The sequence below is a fragment of the Macadamia integrifolia genome, unplaced genomic scaffold (assembly GCF_013358625.1).
Source record: "Macadamia integrifolia cultivar HAES 741 unplaced genomic scaffold, SCU_Mint_v3 scaffold1303, whole genome shotgun sequence".
NCBI lineage: Eukaryota > Viridiplantae > Streptophyta > Magnoliopsida > Proteales > Proteaceae > Macadamia > Macadamia integrifolia.
In genome coordinates this window covers 176,631-190,400 of record NW_024868152.1, presented here as the reverse complement: position 1 = coordinate 190,400, position 13,770 = coordinate 176,631, and the positions used below count along the sequence as shown (strand labels likewise).

At 36.8% G+C, this 13,770-nt stretch overlaps 1 pseudogene; it reads right to left on the bottom strand.

Moving 5' to 3' along the window:
- Positions 1-1,078: 1,078 nt before the first annotated feature.
- Positions 1,079-13,770, bottom strand: part of LOC122063368 — a 28,019-nt pseudogene continuing 15,327 nt past the window's right edge.

Below are 13,770 nucleotides of genomic sequence, written 5' to 3'. Positions count from 1 at the left end.
AGTTAGTCACTTCTCATCCATTTAATTTGGCATCTCGATTTTTACTTTCGATGTGTTTTAATTCTAAGTTATTAATTACTTCTTTGAAAGGAGTAGAAATATAGTGGATGACCTTGGGGCTTAGGCACTCATTATGGTATCATAAAAGTAAGTATAATAAATACTTATATATTTTGTCTTCTTTTCTTTATATTTATAACTTTGTTTCATAATTATGTATTTATATTATATATTAATATGTTATCATTGTTATGATGATTGATGATTGATTATTGAATATTGATGATTGATGAAGATGAGCTTAGTGTATTCACTTTATTGATTTGTTTTCTTGATGAATATCTTATATTGGTATGAATATGAACCTTTAATATTTATTTAGCATATGAATAATAGGATTCAACTAAGATTTGAACCAAATAGATTGGTTTTATAAAAAAAATTACACAAAAACAGTTTAGTCAATAAGGCGACGCTTTATGCCCGCCTTATAGCTAAGGCACTCCAAAAGACCCTCAAATGCCTCTGTCGCTTTAGCATCTTAAAAACTATGGCTCTAATACCAAATTAGTGGAAGGCCAGTTCGGACAAGGGAAGATTTTTCAGATAAGACTCAAAGTTGCAGGGGAGAGAGGGTATTGCACCAGAAGAAAACGGGGGAAGAAGAAGATCGCACGACCACTCTATCCACATAGACGCTCACAAAACACTTCCTATTTCATACTTCAAATCTGAATTCTAATTGCACAGTACATGTACTTAAACAAAAAGAAAATCCACCATGAAAAGGAAATCTACTCTAATTTGGAAACTCAAATTAATTAGGAACTAAATCCTAATAGTTATCTCCTACTATTGCAAGTTAATCCAAAATATAAATAAATAAAAATCCTAAAAAATCCTACCAGCCAAACTTGGACCTGGTTAATTTCCGTCTGAATACCCAAATGGGTTTGATTTCCGTCTGAATACCCAAATGGGTTTGGATCGGTCCAAGGCAGTGCATTTGCATCAAACTTGGGCCCCACACAACTAACCATAATAAGACTCTTTAATGACTAAATTAAAACGAACTAAATTACCAAATGGATCCCACTACTAATTAAATATCTATTCCGTACTCTTTTAGACCCCAGTTTAAGCCTTACACTTCAGCCCATTACAATTAACACCTAAAGAATTAAACGCCATATTAAAATAGGACTGATGCAATCTCAGGGTTCAGAAACCCTTGGGGACTATGTCACTATGGACCCATCCAAGTAACAAACAACACAAATGATGACGTCAATTGGTGGGCGCATTGGTCCACCGAAGCGATACTGCAACAAGGACCAATTTTTGGATTGGGCCTGCAGTAACTACACGATCAAGCTGCATCTGCATAAAATGGAAACTACTGTAACACTTTAAGCAAAAGTAGTACAGGTGCATGTCCTTAAACTTTAATCGAACCAACAGGATAAAAAGTATAGGAAAGGGAAGTACACGCTGTCCCTCTCAGTCTCTCTCCTCTCCCCTCTCTCCTTTGTAAATTTGTGGGCTCCCTTCTCTTATTAAATATACAGCTAGTGGCTTGGTGTGTAAGATGTCAATATAAGCAGGCAGCATGTAGATCCTTCTCCCTAAAAATATTAACAAGAACTTAGCAAGATCTTCCAACAAACCAAACAGATGTCTGGTAAAGAGAATTATTAGATACTCATAAGAGTAGCCAAATAAAGCGATAGCATACCTTCGATGACCGCAATGGAGAGACATAGACACTATGTGCTGCAGACACTTTCTTCGGGGACATATCAGGAAGACTTGGGAATTGAGTTAACCGAGGTGATCCAGGACATTGACCTACTTGGCAAACAAATGGGCAGTTAAGAACTTTATTTTACATTTTTTTATGTGTAACTTTGTTGATGTACGGAGAATGACATTCGAAGGATCGGATAGAAATTAAAACTGACAGAGAATCCAAGAGAATGTACCATCAGTATTATTGTTAACTTCAGGGACTCGGTTAGCTTTTGGTGTCGCACCAGCAGGACCAAGCTCCACCAGCAGAGGCTTTACAGCCGGAATAAATACTTCATTATAAAATGGGATAATATCAACATGATCCTGCTCCATTTTCTGTTTCCAAAGAACATAATTAGGGTTAGTTTTACGATAAATATACCCCACAACGGCGTGTTGAAGACCAGTCGACAAACACACTGCGAAAAACTTGAAGTTTACATTGGGGTTACTTCCTATAATTGTAAATTATTTCCTTAAAGGTCAGGTTTAATTGCAAGCCACAAAAATGAGACCAATTATAGTGGAAGCATAATTTTGAAGAACCAAAAAAGAAAGCTCACACAAGTACCCATGCACAAACCTTTGCAACTCCATAGAGACTACAGAGGATTATCTGGTCGATGTGCCTGTTAAAGAAAAGTGTTGTCCGTTGATTAAGGATTTGTTGTACAAGACAGTAAACACTTTCCCTTATTTGTTGAGACAGTTGCAATCTTTCAACCAAACCATTGATTCTGACAGCTGCTAACTTTACAATCTGAGCTCAAGGTCACAATACGTAAATATCAAATAAAAAAGAGATGGTATTCAATGGCAAGATGAATTAACAGATCCAAGGTCAATCAATGAAGTCTGAGAATATCCACCAACAGTGTTCTACTTGGCTCCTCTGTTGTCTCAGAGACATCTGATACTGAGACCAGGTGCTTTAGCTTAAAAAGGGCAGTACAAACATCATAATCATTAAATGTGCATGCTAGCAGCTCAAATATGGTTGCATCTGTAACAGGCTAACAGTGTGTCTAAGTGGGATCCTGGCTATACATGGCAGCATGCTTCATTTAACATCCATTAAATTGCAGTTTCCAATTCTTAAGTGTGGCTATGAGTTGGAAGCCCTCCAAACAAATAAAGTAGGCATAAAAGATCTAAATTATATGCGGGGCCTAAAAATATTACAGCATATAGCAGCAGATGTAGGCATGTAGCACTTGGCAGGCTTAACTCTAAACAATTGCTTGGATCATCCGTATGATCTACAGTTTTCCTTTGGGATTATTAACTATTAGGCAAGAGATCGCTGCCTGGTCGTGTGACCTTAGCACAATAAGAGCATGCGTGGGGGCATCAACATGAATAGGAATTTTTTGTTTCACAAGGGGTGAGGCGATAATGTCGTGCGCCCATGTTTGGGGCCATTGCATACTTTCTTTTGCCCAAAAAATTGTAGATTGAAACTTCTCCTTTCGCAGATTTTTCATGGGAAAATACAATAAGCAAGAACCTAAATACACCTGATGCAGAATCAAGGTTCCAGTTGCAGCATCACAGAAAGAAGACCAAAACTTAGCTTGTGGTTCTAGTTTGGAACTTTTTCTGGTTCTGTTCTGATTTGTAGTTCATACCAACTTCACCAATAGTGGGGTTATTTTAGAGTCCTATCTTTTATTTCTCATATAATTAAGTTGTTTAAACAGGCTAGAATATTACTTATAATTCCAGTCCTGTTTTACTTCATTTTCCTTTGCTAGTCCTAGTACAATATAAGACCTCTTGCATCACAGCTTGCGATGGGAGGATTTCCAGTCTATGTTTTGTTTCAGGATTCCCCTTTTCTGCCCAATAATGAGTATATAAAAGCTATGATAAAGCAAAACAGTCACACACCCAGCTATGATGTATGGATCCGAGGCAGTTAAGCGGCATGTAGACAAGCTAAGTGTAGCAAAGATGAGGATCTTAAGATGGTTGTGCGGGAAAACAAGGAAGGATAAAGTAAGGAATTATCATATTTGAGTGGATTTGGGAGTTGCCCCAATCCATTATAAGCTTCGAGAAAGTCATTTGAGGTGGTATGGACATGTCCAACAGAGGCCTATGGATGCCCCAGTAATGAGTGATCTAATCCAGACAAAGGGATCTACGAGAGCTAAGGATAGGCCAAAAATGACCATAGGGGAAGTTGTGAGGAAAGATATGCTCAAATTAAGCCTTGTCCCAAGTATGAGCTCGAATAGAGGTGATTGGAGGGCTAGGATCCTTGTTGGCGGACCCCATCCAGTTGTGTTCTACTTTGTTACTGTTTTTGTCCTTTTTTGTCTTTTGCTTCCTTTCAATTTTACCCTTTCTCTTATTTGTCCTTTCTTTGATCCATGTAGCCAACCCCATTAAGTCGGGATAAGGCTTTGTTGTAATGACTTTATAAAAGCCTGTACTGGGCTACACCCTCCCCACAACTGAGTGGAAATTGGTTTTAGCAATTTAGTTCTACAAGATTCAGAGCATACTCTGCTGTTGGAATCAGTAGAAGACGTTGCGGAATTACAGGCTGGGTTTCAGGTGGGATTCCTCATTATATCCTGCTTCGATTCTCTACCTTCCTCTCCAATCGATTCAGATCAGCTTCTGATTCTTTTCCTATTCCTGGGATTTAATATTCTTCAGTTTCTGTTAGTTCTTGTTTATTACTTGATCTGCTCAATTATTTTTCATTATTCTCAAGACTACTGCCATCGGATTACTGGTCTTGTGTTTTAGTTTCAACGTTGTTCCAGTTTTCAAAATCCAATTGATTTCCGGTTTTCTTACTTGAATACCAATTCTTCAATTCTCAATTTTCTGATTTGATATTTTGATTCTAAGTTCTGTTATAACATCATTAGACTGATCTCAACTTTCTAGTCAATTTCAGAAGTCCTCCTCCAAGTACACTACTTCAAATCCCTATTTTCTGAACTGGTCTTCTAAGACTGATTTCAGATTATTATGTTGGTTCTTATTCTCTGTTAGATCAATTCTGAAATCTAAATTTTTGAACTCTTTTGAATCTGATATTCTGCCTACAGAACTCTGCTTTCTGTTAGAATTTAGTTTCCTGATTTTGATAGGAGTGTTTGGACAGTAGCAGCAGTGCCAAGAGAAGAAGAACTAGTGATTTCAGGAAGAATTTCAGAATTCCTAGATTCTCTAAGAATCCTAGTATCACTGGGAATCCTATTCCTACTTTACTGTGGAGTTCTATTTAATTGTTGTTACGTTTTTAGTTTCTTTTCCTATCTTGATAATGTTTATATGTCCTAGTTCAGGCTGCATTAGGAATCTATAGTCCAGTCATGTCATGAGTTGATTTTCTTTCATTATATCAAATCTTAGTTGGTTTAGGACTCCAAACACAACTGGAGGTTCTTGAGTTAGTTTAGGAGTTGTCTTAAGTTTTTTTTTTGTTGGTCAATTAAGTAGCCAGTTCGATCACCAGTTGGTGTAGACTATTTCTAGTCATGTTATGAGTCATATTTGGAGAGTTTATATTTACTTTTGTAACCAGCCATTAAGGCACTCTTTTTTTTTCCTCTGGGTGAATAAAAAATGCATTACCAAAAGGGGAAAGTAGTTAGAATTCCATTACCACCCATCTCATAGTCGGGATCATTGTAACAAATTTTTTTGGGCAACGAATAAAATTTTCGAATACACCATCTAGACTATTTTGACCTTGAATAAATTATTCATTTTTATGTTTTCTAAGTAAATTATATCTATTAATGAAAAAGAGTGCTAATATGGTTTACGCTGTACATTTCTGGAAAGTCAAATGCTACTACGCCTCCCACAACAGCATATCTAAACCGTACTTAACAAACAACCATATAATACCTAAGGTGTCAAGAGTTATAAAAGTCAAATCTTTTTTTGCTTTCTTTGCAATAAAAGCTCATGTTTTTCTATGAAAGAAATGAGTTACAAGAGTCATCTACAACAGTTTCTTTTAAATAATTACCTTACTAAAGAAAACATTGATCCCTGTCTCAGCACACGCCTCCCCTCCTCCTGGGTTTGGCCGAGTCGGACTGTAATTAAATTCCAAATGCAAAATACCCATGAGGTAAAAAGACTTACCAAAAATAAAAGATATATTAGTTTCAGACTTCTATATGAAAGTATGAAACTCTTACCTAGCAAAAGCACACTGTAGAGGTGGTGGTAACTTCGATTTCAGACCATTGAAGGCCAGGAGATGCTCCTTAACAGGCAATGTGAAGGAATTCTGTTGTACCAAAATATTACGATATTCACTACAATCTCTTTTTGGAGACTGGATGTCCCCACTCTGACCTGTGGAAGTTAATTTAGAAAATAACATCCGAGCTATTGCATCAACCTATTCTTTATTTTGGACGCTGCCAGTGTGGAATGCAACAGAGAGAAACATTAAAAAAAAATCCATTCATGATTTTACGGTGATAACCTACAAAGATCTAAGAGAAGACTTGCTAATTCAAAGAAAAATATGCACGCACTTAGGGACAGATAACAGGATCTTTATATGACAAACAAAATGAATAGTTACCTGATGAAGCTTCACGCTTCTGCAAAGAAGGCAGAGGGGGCAAACCTCCACAGGAGATATTATTGAGCATAGCAATTGCATCCAATGATGGCATGGGTTCTGCTAATAACCTCATTCGGTTTATTTCTGCAGAAAGGGCTGGTCTTGCAACAGTCAGAGAATTGTACATTGAGGAACCCTTCTCCCACACCATGCTCTCTAACAGTCTCTCTTCCAAAGAGTTAAGATGTCGCCTCAACTCTCACGGAAGAGACTCCTCATGTCTGATGAAACTCTCAATCACTTTGCTCAAATCAAAAGCTGTAATGCCAGTACTCTCCAAGACTGCGGGAAACAACATGGTAACTGTCTTGTGTGTAGCTCAAACCAATTCTGCCGAGCATGCATCTATGAAACCTCTCATTGGTTAACAAAGAGGTTAAGTTTGAAGCAAGCAATAATTGAGATTCTGCAGTACACATAGCTTCCAAAACCCTTTAGTATAACTTCAAAGCTTCCATTCTTCTCTGCTGTGCCCAAATGCTGTCCATCATATTGGCACTTGGAAGACTTCCAGTTCCAGGTCGTTCTGCCAGAGAACTACTTGGGAAAATGGCCTCCAATATTAAGTAGGCCCGCCGTGTTACATCATTAGTTACATCCCTAACACAGGATGAAAGAAAGCGCTGCAGTTCAGCTGAGGGAGTCGAAGGAAGTGGAGAAATGACGGTTCTGAGCCACTTTGCAGTTGTCATTGCTGTGCTTACTGGTGTAGGTGCCATCTTCAAAACATCAAGATTACTACCATCTGCAGATGATGCAGAAGCAGAGCGTAGAGGAGAAAGTGTACTAGTTATAGTCTTTGTTGGCGATGTCATAGAATCAAACTTTCGCTGCATAAATTAGACAGTAGCTTGGTTAACTAAATTGAAAATATTGTGAAGTAATAATGCATTTCTTTGCAAAACGCACCTTGAAACCACAGAGATTCACTGCACCCCCTGACAAGCTCCCTGTAACCAGTAAACTGTCATCACGGTTAACAAACATCCTCTCATCTAGTTCACCCTTATTACGGATAGCATCATCATAATCTTTCTCTAGAACGATTACACTTGATGTCAGAGAAGATTCCTCGATTAGATCTTCAAAATAGGTCAATCCATCTGTGCATTCAGGAAGGTAAGAGCTTGAGCAAGAGGCAAAGAAGTTCTAACATCCCTTAATGAAATAATCAATTATTAAAAAGAATAGTACAGAATGACCTGTATCAATATTTGCTAGATTCTCAGATTTACATTCTGATGCCATACGGGTGTTTTTCTTCAAAATGTCCACTATTAAATTATTGGCCTTGTCCATTGTTCTCCTCAACTCATCTTCTGAGGTATCATAAATGTCGCAAAGAGATGCAAGAAGGTCCACACGTTTGTTTACTTTCCTAACTGCACCAAATATTTAAAGTAAGCAACTGTACACAACTTAAAATAGACCATGAGAAAGGTTGTGAAGGAGGGAGGAACATATTTCAAATAGAAACTGCCAAAATTTCATGCATATTTTGAAGTAATTACCAAATCGAGGGCAATCATCGATAGAGAAATTCCTCAAGCATACAGGTATGTGAAGAATCAAGATAGCCTGTCACAAATTTTCCTCAGATATTACAGACTAGCCTTCTTTAACTTAAAGTTAAAAGATCAGTTAAGTGCCCTCCCCCCACCCCAAACCCCAATAAAAGAGGTGAGAAAGATCTCTACTAAAATTAAGAAGGATATGGAAGAACCTGTGGAGAACTTTTATAGGTTCCAGTGATTAATGATGTGCAATGCAAGAAAGTAACTGACCAATATAGCAACCAATCCATTTGTACAAGTCACAAGGTCCATGAACCGGCTGAAAGCATGGGTACGGAGTGCCAAGAACAGCAACCATCCAAACCGATGATAATCTGACACATAGCTTGTAGATATCTGCTTACCTTCACTTTCCTCTCTTGTCAGGAAATACTCTCTATAAGCACATTTGTAGTACCTATGTACCATGCGATAAACATTACAAGATGTTACCAAGCACAAGCTTCAAAGGCAAATCAACTAAGAAAAAAGTAAGTGTGTTTTTGAGAGCAGAGCAACAAAATTTAGTTAAGAATATAATTTCAATGCAATGCAGCATTTGCCAAAGCTGAAGACACCATAACAGGATTTTCAAAGATACATCTATATCAGTGGGAGAAGTAACTGATCTTATCATGCCCACTGTTAGTTAAAACGCGTTTAAAACGCGTTTAAAACGCGTTTGCGTTTTTTTTCGTTTAAAACGCGTTTTCCCGTATGCTATTATACAATATGGAAAAAAGGAAAACGGCAAAAGAATCTGTTTTAAACGCGTTTTAAATGGCCGTTTTAAACGCGTATCCGTTTTTTAAGGGTAAAATAGGAATTTTATTAAAAAAATTAATTAATTTTTTTTTAAAAAAATTTATTAGTAAAAGTGAAGAGTGAAGACAATATGGTACTTGGTTTTTGGTTTTTAACTTCCATACTATTTATAGGAAAAAAATCTCATCTTCTTATAGCTCAATGAGTAAGGAAAAGCTAAAGCTAACAACATCTCATTTTCTTGTAGCCCATTGGGCTATTTTATCTTGGGACTCCTAGAGCTTTTGGAATATTAGATGCATGTATACAGGTAATAATCTCTCAAATTGCATAAGTATACTACCGTTTTTTTGGTTTCGTTTTTTTGAAAACTACACGTTTAATACTCGTACCGTTCGTTTTCGTCCGTTTGCCGTTCCCTTTTTTTTACCGTACCGTTCATCATTTTTATCTGTTTAAAACCCGTACCGTACGTTTCTATTTTTTTGCCGTTCCCGTTTTAACTAACAATGATCATGCCCACTATTAGCAAAAACGCATTTACAACTCCGTTTGAAATGCGTTTCCGTTTTTTACCGTTTAAAACACATTTTACCATATGTTTCTCAAAGATACTTAAATAAATAGCAAACTTCAAGCATTCCCCTTCTAAACACGTTTAAAATGCGTTCCCTTTTTGTGGCGTTTTTTAAGACTTGATCTTTTAACATAATGTCTACTTAATTGACCATATATCTCTCTCCCGAACTTTGATCGACTTGAGTCTTTCACCAACTTGAAGCTAACGCAATGGACTATATTTCTCATGATATTACCTTTAACTCAAATCCAATTCACAAACCTCAAAATTGAGCTATAAACTGACGTATTTGCTGAAAAATATTTTTAAAATGATGACTCCTAACTCTAACTGAACATATATCACTTCGAGACTGTGCTGACTATGTTGACAACAATGAACAACACCATAATCTAGTCACATTGCTCAATAAGACTTCGGGCATGTGTGGTGTATGAATTTAGAATTGGTGTTGGATGATATTCAATGATATGTCTTAAAACTTAGAATGAGACATGGGATGTATAGTCATTAATGTCAGATATTGTAGTTGTTTTGAACACTAGAAGCAGATATCCATATAATAATTCTTTAATTTATGTGTATACTACCGTTTTTTTAGTCCCGTTTGTTTGAAATCTACATGTTTAAAACTCATACAGTCCGTTTTTTTTTTTTTTTTTTTTTTTTTTTTTTTTTTACCATTCATTTAACTGTATCATTCGAAAAATTTTAATGTTTAAAACCCCTACCGTCTGTGATCATTCCTACACTCATAACCCAAAAAACCAAAAAGAGTCATAATTAGAGCCAGGGAAGCAAAGACAGGCTTGAATGTAAATGAATGAGCATGAGTGCCTATCTTTTGTAGAGCAAAGCCCAAGCTTATCGTAGCCTAGAAATCATTCTAATTATACTCCTATATATAAACATAAAAAAATAGCCTATTCTGATTGATTCATCATGTGCAACGAAGAACAAATATTGCACCAAGGAGTGGTGGTGGGTAAAAAATGGAGTATTTATAGGGACAAGTGAATGACAACAAATGACATCACATAGTGCGGTTTAAGAGCAGGTTTTGATTCATTTAAAGTGGATTTATTGGTTAATGATAGTAGGCACAATACAAATAACCTATGCAGCTTCAACAGCTCTCTTTTCTGAAGAGGATTTGTGTAGCCAACCCCATTTACTTGGGATAAGACTTGGTACATTGATAAGCCATCAAATCATAACCTTCCATTTTCATAAGGAAATTATGAGCCTGCATCGGAAGTTGGAACTACCAAGTGGAATGTGGTTAAATTCAATCAGAACATCGTATCATATAATGCATTTTTAGGAGCAGAAAGGAAATAAAAAAAAAAGGGTACTACTGCAACAACTTATCAAAAAGAAACATAAAGTTTAGCTAGTGATCACCCAGGGAAAGATAAATGTGTTATTAGGATGGGATGCTAAGTTGTTTGGTTGAGTAATTCTAATCATGCCAAAAACCAACTCCTAGATGTTCTTTAAGTAAAGACCATGAGACTTCATGACTCGCAACCCGTACACACACAATATCTCAAGTAGGAAACCATTAATTTCCTCTGATCCTTTGTGCCCTACCAAATTAGACGTGTCTCCATACTGCAGGAATAGTCATACAAAAGACATCAATATAAATAGGTTTAAAACAAACAGGGGCGCCAAGTTAGGCCTAGAGCAAGGTAATTCTCAAAGTAATATGGATGTAGATCCCCATCATGGTCTTCATTATCGCAGGAGGAAGAAGAAGACCGGCAAGCAAGACCAGCCAGCCTTGGGCTGATTCGAGCCTAGTTGATCCCCAGTTTTTGGCCCTATGCTGGCCACATCAGCAGGCCATCGGGCGGCATAGGATACATCCTTTATTAGTGCATATTTCCTTTTAGTTTTGGACTTCTAGAAGCCCTCGAAGATGCCATCGATCCAGCCCAAGACGGCTGTCCAATGATGCAGATAAGTCCCTTAAAGGGTTTATTTTATTGGAAATAAGTCTTGGGTTGGGTTATGTATGTGTTGGGTTTTTGATCCCATGGGTTTTCTTTGTAATAAGCAAAGTTCGAAATCTCGTCTTGTTTCGGTGGTTCCAGAAACAACGAAATATCAAAACCTCGGCTTTTTTTTTTTTTTTTTTTTTTTTTTACTCGGTTGACTGTTTCGGTGGTCAAACAGCCATAACCTGAAACTTGGTGGCTAACTTGTTTTAAGGTTAATAAACATACTTAGAACTTCAATTTGCAAAAATATTAGAACGTGACAGTGTTTTAGAGTTGCACCCTTGTTTTGGAGATTTTACCTGCTTTATTGCTAGAACAAGATACAATATGATAGTAAAACAATTAAATAATGCATCCAAGCCATGATCAAAACATTCCTCAACATTAATTACCTAATATTTAGAGTAGTAGAGTAATATAATATGCAACTCTCCAACTCTGAAGTCCCAACTGAAGTTATCCACTGAGCGTCTTACTCTTAAATCTCAAAGTCCCATATGGCAATATCCCACGTCCCAAACATATTAGTTATACAATACTAATCATAATAATTGTTAACTATTTTTACCTATTTTTAAAATTTTTTTAATTATTAATCTATTTTTCAAAATTTTAAATAAATATTTACCGGCTGAAAAAAAAAATCGCTCTGATAGAGTCGTAGATCAACCAATGATGAGTAACATGTATATAATTGAGTTCCTTCAAAGCTATATTTACCATAAAAAGATACAATTTATTTATGGAAAATGCATTTTTAAACCAGAAAAATAAAATATATATATATGAACCAAAAAATATATATATCAACTCCGTCAGGTCAAAATGTGAAACATATAAAAAATCTAGCCCTATCCAACATGTATTTATGTTACTATTTCAAAAAAAAAAAAAAAGGTTTAGGGAAAAGTGACTTACCTTTCCAAAGCTTGAATTGTGTAAATCTTCAAGTTGGAGTGATCTTCAAGGCAATAGAAGTGATGATGTGGCTAATTAGTGGGCAATAGAGTGATTTTGTGTTCAAATGCAAAGAGGATCCGAAATTTCACCAAAACAGACGAGTTGGAGTTGAAATTTCGACTCCCCCAAACGAAATGATGTATTTATAGGATTAGGTTGGTGTCATTTCGGTATCTTGCTGAAACGATACCGAAATTTCGGACAAGATACCGAAATAACAACCGAGATGAGTCCTTTTAGTAATTCGTAGGACATCTCGTCTCCGCCAAAAAAAAATCCCAAAATTACCGAGATCTCGACGAGATTTTGAACCATGGTAATAGGCCACTTTAATGGGCCTAAAATATGGGTAGAAAGTAGAAAAACGAGATTTACTTTTATTAGTTTAGTTAAAGTCCTAAACTCCTAGTCTTGATATGTTTTGGTTGTTTTGTTTGAGTCCACCTCCATGTTGGAGTCTTAAGTGTCTTCTACGAGTCCTGTTATAAGTCCAATTATGTTTTTATTTGGTGGACAAATAGCTCAAGTCCTAAGCTAAGTACGTTTCCTTGTTTGAATATATTTTCTTTGTTATTCCAGTTTCCTAGTCAGTTTTAGGTTTCTCAATTAGATAAAGATTGGGTTAGGCCTTTCCTTTTTAGTGTTTGAGTCTATTTTTGAGTCTTCTATATAAGTTTATAAGGGGCTACAGCATTCATTGTACACGAATTTGATTGAATGAAAGTTTATTTTTGTTGTCTGCAAAATTATTCTAAAGATGACCATCAGCCAAGATAGCTGAGGATGAGAGACCCAGGCTGAGATAGCCATTCCCCTTCCCCCATTCTTCCCTTCATTCTCTATTTTCTGCTATGTTCATCCTATATGTCTCTGAATCTGATTTTTATTGAATTTACTAAAGATCCTACCTGGGATTGGATCACTTATGATTTGATCTTACATTATCCAGATGATCCTTCCTTGCTGCCTACAATCCCCAAGTACAGCTGGGTTTTTGTTGACCCTGGCCAGAACTCCCTACTGGTAAGTCTATTTCCTACGCCCTTTGTTGGATTATTAAGCTCCCTAAGGGTGACCTTCGAGCAGCTTCTCAGCCCTTGCTGAGCAGCCAATTGAAAGCCGCAGGGTTTCTCTCATCTGCCCAGAAAGCCAGTTTCTGAGACCTGATCTGCTGCTGTGTTATAGAAACTGTAGCAGTCCACTGTTGGCCATGTTTTTGGGGGTTTGTTGATCTGAATTAAAGCCCCCCCCCCAACCTGGGTCGCTGGTCCATTGGAGCCCTCCTGTGGAAGATCAAAGTTCATACTCAGTGCAGCCCTGGTTCTGCAGAATTTTCTGAAGTTGTTTTATCACAGTTCTGTGATCAGCTTGTGTTTTGGTTGTGAGGTATTTGATATTGGGGTTTGTTTACCTAGAGTGAACCCAACAAGATTTCGGTAAAGAGCACATTTCAACCAGATTTTTCTTTTTTTTCAACGGCTCTCTGCTAACTCAACGACTCTC